General features: G+C 46.4%; 1 pseudogene; it reads right to left on the bottom strand.

Moving 5' to 3' along the window:
• Positions 1-2,306: 2,306 nt before the first annotated feature.
• Positions 2,307-5,426, bottom strand: part of LOC102029094 — a 14,784-nt pseudogene continuing 11,664 nt past the window's right edge.

The raw sequence follows: 5,426 nt of genomic DNA, 5'->3' as shown, positions 1-5,426 counted from the left end.
GTCACTTACCTCAAGGAATTCCCGGGTTAGCCATGGTGGCACACATTTATAATGCCAGCACTGGGAGGCTGAGGCAGGAGGATTACAAGTGTGAACCCACAACTTAGTGAGATTACTACACGCCTTAGTGAGACCTTGCCTCAAATTAAAAAATAAAACGCACGGGGGATGTAGCTCAGTGTGAAGGCCCTGGGTTCAGTACACATGCTAAATGTGTGTCGGGGGATACTTCCTGAGTAGGCTCTTGTCCAGTCTTCCAACTTCCAGCCCCTGCTTTTAGCTTTGATACCCACCCAGGTGCTGCATTTGACGGTTCATTTTGAGACCCGAATCTCAGGACTGTGGTCTGTCAACTGATCTCCTGTCCTGCCCAGTGTCCCTGCCAGTCAGTGCAGCCTGGAAATTATTCTAGAAGCCAGCTTGCTTCTTGGAGTCTCCACATGTCTAGACATAGTGGCTTGTTTCTAACCAATAAAATACAACACAAATAATGCACTGTCTCCTCCATGATTAGGTTATAAATGATCTTGGCTTTTATCTTAACAGCCTGTTTTGCTAGCTTTCATGGAGCAAGCCACCATGTTGGAGAGGCCTGCGTGAACTAGGAAATGAGGCCTTCAGTCCAACAGTCCTCAAAGAACCAAAGCCTGCCAACCCCGTGAGCAGCCTCAGGAGCCACCTCTTCCCCAGGTGATCGGTCCTTCAGGTGAAGGACTTGGGCTTCTGCTCGACTGCAGCCTCGGGGTGGACCACATGTAGAGGACCCACCTGTGCTGCTCCTGGATTGCTAACCCCCGGATGACAGCATGAATGTGGGGAGAACTTGTTACTCAATGTGAGATAAGGATACACTGTGTGTTTTGTACTTTCCATCAGGAGAGGACTATATTGTGAAGCTAGTAAAGCTCAAGCCTCAAGGCTTCTTGCTTGCATGACCCTGGGACAGTCCCTGGTATGAGTTCGTAAAGTCATATTTTTTGTAAATTTTATACAAAGTACTTTAACTGCAGTTTGGCCTCTTATGACTCATCTTCCTCTGCCTTGAGGCCTGCGCTGTGAGAATGGCTGGGAATGTTTTGAGGATCTGGCTTGGGGGAGGCTGGGTGGTGCATGCCTGTAATCCCAGCACTTGGGAGGCTGAGGCAGGAGGATCGTTGTGAGTTTGAGGCCAACCTGGGCTACAAAGTGAGCTCAAGGCCAGCCTGAACTGCACAGCGAGACCCTGTCTCAAAAAGATTTAAAAAAAAAAAAAACACCTTTTATTTAGAATATATAAAAACCTGTCAGAGTGCAATGATAAGAAAACAGAATATCAATTTAAAGATGGTCTTGCAATCACACTTGAGAAGCTGAGGCAGGAAGCTATGAATTGAAGGCTGTGAGTTTGAGGCCAGCCTGAGCTACCTAGTAAGACCTTGTCTCAAAAAAAAGAAAGTCTTTGTGTATGTGTTGCCTAGGCTGATCTTGATGCATGAGTGCCTGAGCTCAGGTGTCTTCCTGTCTCGACCTCTTGAATAGCTGGGACTACATGCGTATGCCAACATACCCTAACTGGGCAACCAGCTGGGGATGAAGCTAGTTCAAAGGACAATGGAAGCATGGGCGGTAGACCCATGAAGACAGTGTGAAATTCCATTAACCCTTAGGCCCCTAACAACACAGTTCCAAGAGAGCAAAATGAAAGAAATATAAACTCACAATCACAATAGCGGGAAGTCAATGTATCTCTTTAGAAAACGAACCATTTTAAGTGGTGTGTGGTGATGCACACCTTTAACCTCAGGACTTGGGAGGCTGAGGCAGGAGGATCACCACCAGTTTGAGGTCAGCCTGGGGTACATAGTAAGACTCTGTCTCAAAAAACAAAAACATACACAAAAAAGAAACAAACTATGTTGACCGAAGAAAATTAAGGACATAAAGCCGAGGTTCTCAAAGTGCCATCCATACATTCACGGGTCCACAAGACCTAATAAGGGCTTCCACCAAGTCACAGTTATTTTCCTAAGAGTAAGAAATGACATAAAGAGCTATCTACATCTTTTCCAAAGGGAAGACAGAGGCTTCAGGGAGTGAAATGCCCTTAAGTCTCACCCAACCAACAGGAGAAATTGCATAATAAACATCGTCATAAGCGCTGTCACACCTTCCCTTTGCTGTCTTAAAAGCCCATTTGTTTTCTGGTAGAAGCTCTTTCTCTCCCTCGAATTCCCCTGAATTGGTATGTAAATCTGTCAGGAGGCCTTTGTATTCAGATGTCCCCACCTGCTTCAGAGCTTTTCTCTTGCTAATTTGTCTACTGTTAGTTAATTTACCGTCCCCAGCTCCTTGGGCCCAACCTGAAAGAGGAAAATTTTTTCCTTCCAACAATGATACTTATCTTTTTTCACTGTATTGATATTTGCATTGATTCCCTGAAAAGGCAATGATGAGAAGAACTTCTGGAGCTATAAGCACAAATCACACCATAGCTCCAAAGTATATGTGTAGTTATCGTATTGTATGTGTGTGTGTGTGTGCGTGTGTTGCTGAAGATCAAACCCAGGGCATCACATGCTCACTGCCAGGGCACTGCTGCTAACTTCGCCTGCAGGCCCGCCATATTGTTTGATACCACACGCTCACAGGTGAAAGACAGTGTAGCTCAAGAACAACACCAATGAGCTGAGGCCTCCTCCCCGGCCCTCTGTGTGGCTCTCCTCGGGATGAAGTGCGAGCGCACCTACAGCACCTCCTTCACATCCTCTCCTGCATTTTTGCTACAGTGGTTGCCCTGGGTGAACGCTCTTGTGCAGTTGTTTGAGTTGTGAGCTGAACTAGCTTTTCCCAAGAAACGTTATTACTGAGGGGAGGACTGATGGACACGTGATGGTTATTCAGACTTGCGAGTTTGGTTTCAGACTTTTCTTGAGAATGAACCAAGTGAGTCTATCACTTCAAAGGAAACCATGGACGCTATTTGCTGCAAAGAATAAATTTAAAGTTTTCCTGGAAAGTAGAATTCTGGGCAACTCACATTGACTACTTGAGTTTGATACCTTCTTAATATGTAAAGATTTTTCTGATGACACAGGTGGTAACATGAGTGAATGTGGTATTTTGGCATTGTATAATAAAATAGGTCAGCACTTAGGTCTGCAGAATTCCGTGAATCAGTATTTCCAATCATGATATTGAAGAAGTATGCACAGATAAAAGATCCACTCAAAGTGCGAGTTAGGTTAATGGATTTTATGGGAGCGGGATAGAGAAAGTTCACTGTTAGGTTTCAGCCTCCATGTAGCAGCTAGCTTTTAAGAAACTATCCCTTGGCAGTTTTGGTATAGCATCAAAGAAGAATATCCACGATTATCTGAAAAAGCTATTTCAAAAATTATTCTCCAAAAAAAATTTCTTCTCCGAGCAGGTGTGGTGATACATGCCTGTAATCCCAGCACTCTGGGAAGCTGAGGCGGGAGGGTTGCCATTTCTAGCCCATCTGGGCGACCTAGTAATTTAGCAAGATGATATCTCAAATCAATCAGTCAAGCAATCAATCAATCTGTCAATCAATGGGCTTGGGATGTAGCTCAGTGCAAAGACCTTGGGTTTAATCCCCAGTACTACCAAAAACAAAAACAAAAACAAAAATCAGTGAGCTAGTAAACAAACAAAATCCATCCTTCTTTAGGGTTACACGACAATTTATTGAGCCACTCCCTTCCTCCCTGGCCTTGTGGTCTCCAGGTCACTTTTTTCACCTGTAGAGCTTGTTTGCGCCAAGCCAGGATGGCTGGGGGGAGCGGCGCGGCGTGCTGCTGGCTGAGGCTCAGGAGGTGGTTGTAGCTGTCTTCCTCATACCACAAGAACACAGCCAGCAGCTCCAGCTCCTCGTATAGCGCCTTCACCCTGACCACCTTCTTGGTGTCCTTCTGCCCGTAATTCTCCTGCACGATCTGGTGCTGCTCGGGAGTGGCCCGCTGCAGACACCGAGCCACCAGCCAGCTGCATTTGTTGTCCTGGATGTCAGTGCCAATCTTTCCTGTCACACTAGGGTCCCAAAGAGGTCAGAAATCATCCTGAGGCTGGAAGAACTCGCCTGTCTCTCTCAGGAGCCTGTGTTCCTTCCCCGGTCAGTGCCGGCCATGCGCATAGCAGCAGCAGCAGGCAGGTAGAAGGGGTAGAAAGCTGTCTTGTACTTGGCGTAGATTCATACCTCTTTTCAGTGTATTTGCTGAGATCAGTGGTTCTGGGGGGCTGTGGTGGCACCCAGAGTCTGTCCAACCTTTGCTGACGGGCAGTCTACAGGAAGGGCCCAACAGGTTCAGGTAGGAGGGCTGCTCCCAGCGTGAAACTTCAGCAGGCGGTAGATACAGGCTCCAGATGGACGGCACCATTGGCAGCGTCCAAACCTACGCCTGGCTTGCCATACCAGCAGCTCTCTCACGCCGGGTAAGGGGTGAATCCGTGACACCGTGTGTCTGTCACCGGGAGGAAAGCTTGCAGCTGTTCCACATGCCAGCCCATGGTCAGCGCCCGCTGCAGACTGTCTGCGTCCTGTTTCCTCGGCTCCACCAGCTCCGTCGCACCCCAGCTGTCTTTGCCTCTGATGGCATTGTACTCTAGGACGTCTTCCCTGAGCTGGGCAGTGACATCTCCTATTTTTGGGTGCCCTGTGCCATCTTCATTCAGCACCTTGACAAGCCGAGAGACGTGCTCGATGAAATTCTGCATTTCTTGGGGATAAACGTTAGATTTCTGCTCTCCATTGATCCTGAGAGAGGAGCAAAGTGTTCTGCTCTGGATGCTGTTCCTGCGTGGTTACAGAATCCATCTTGCTGGGCATGGTGGCGCACACCTATAATTCTGACACTTGAGAGGCTGAGGCAGGAGGATATTGTGAGTTGGAGGCCAGCCTGGACTACACAGTGAGTTCAAGGTCAGCCTGCACTACATAGTGAGACCCTGTCTCAAAAAAACAAAAAACAAAAAACCAAAAACCCCAAAGCCAAACCACCCCCCTACAAAAAAAAAAATCTTGATTTTTTTTTTTTTTTTTTTGAGACAGGGTCTCGCTATGCAGTTCAGGCTGGCCTTGAGGTCACTTTGTAGCCCAGGCTAGTCTCCAACTTGCGACGATCTTCTTACCTCAAACTCCTGAGTACTGGGATTACAGGTGTGTGCCACCATGCCTGGCCAATCTTGATCTTTTAGAAAACTGAACACACCATTCTGAAGAACTCTTGGGTTAAATAATAAAATAGAAAATTATACATTATTTACATTTAGAAAATTCAAAAAATAAAAAATAAAAAAACAAGAACAAAAACAAAAAAAATAGAAAATTCACTGTGGAGGACCAACATGAATGACTGTCCTAGAACGAGGAGCAGTTGTCTCCATTTTGGTTGAGCCTGACCCTATTTCCGTCTTTTTTTTTTTTTTTT

Source organism: Chinchilla lanigera, unplaced genomic scaffold (assembly GCF_000276665.1).
Source record: "Chinchilla lanigera isolate Chin_1 unplaced genomic scaffold, ChiLan1.0 scaffold00023, whole genome shotgun sequence".
NCBI classification, from domain to species: domain Eukaryota; kingdom Metazoa; phylum Chordata; class Mammalia; order Rodentia; family Chinchillidae; genus Chinchilla; species Chinchilla lanigera.
Note: the sequence above shows the minus strand (reverse complement) of the source record. Positions and strands in the feature narration are given on the sequence as shown.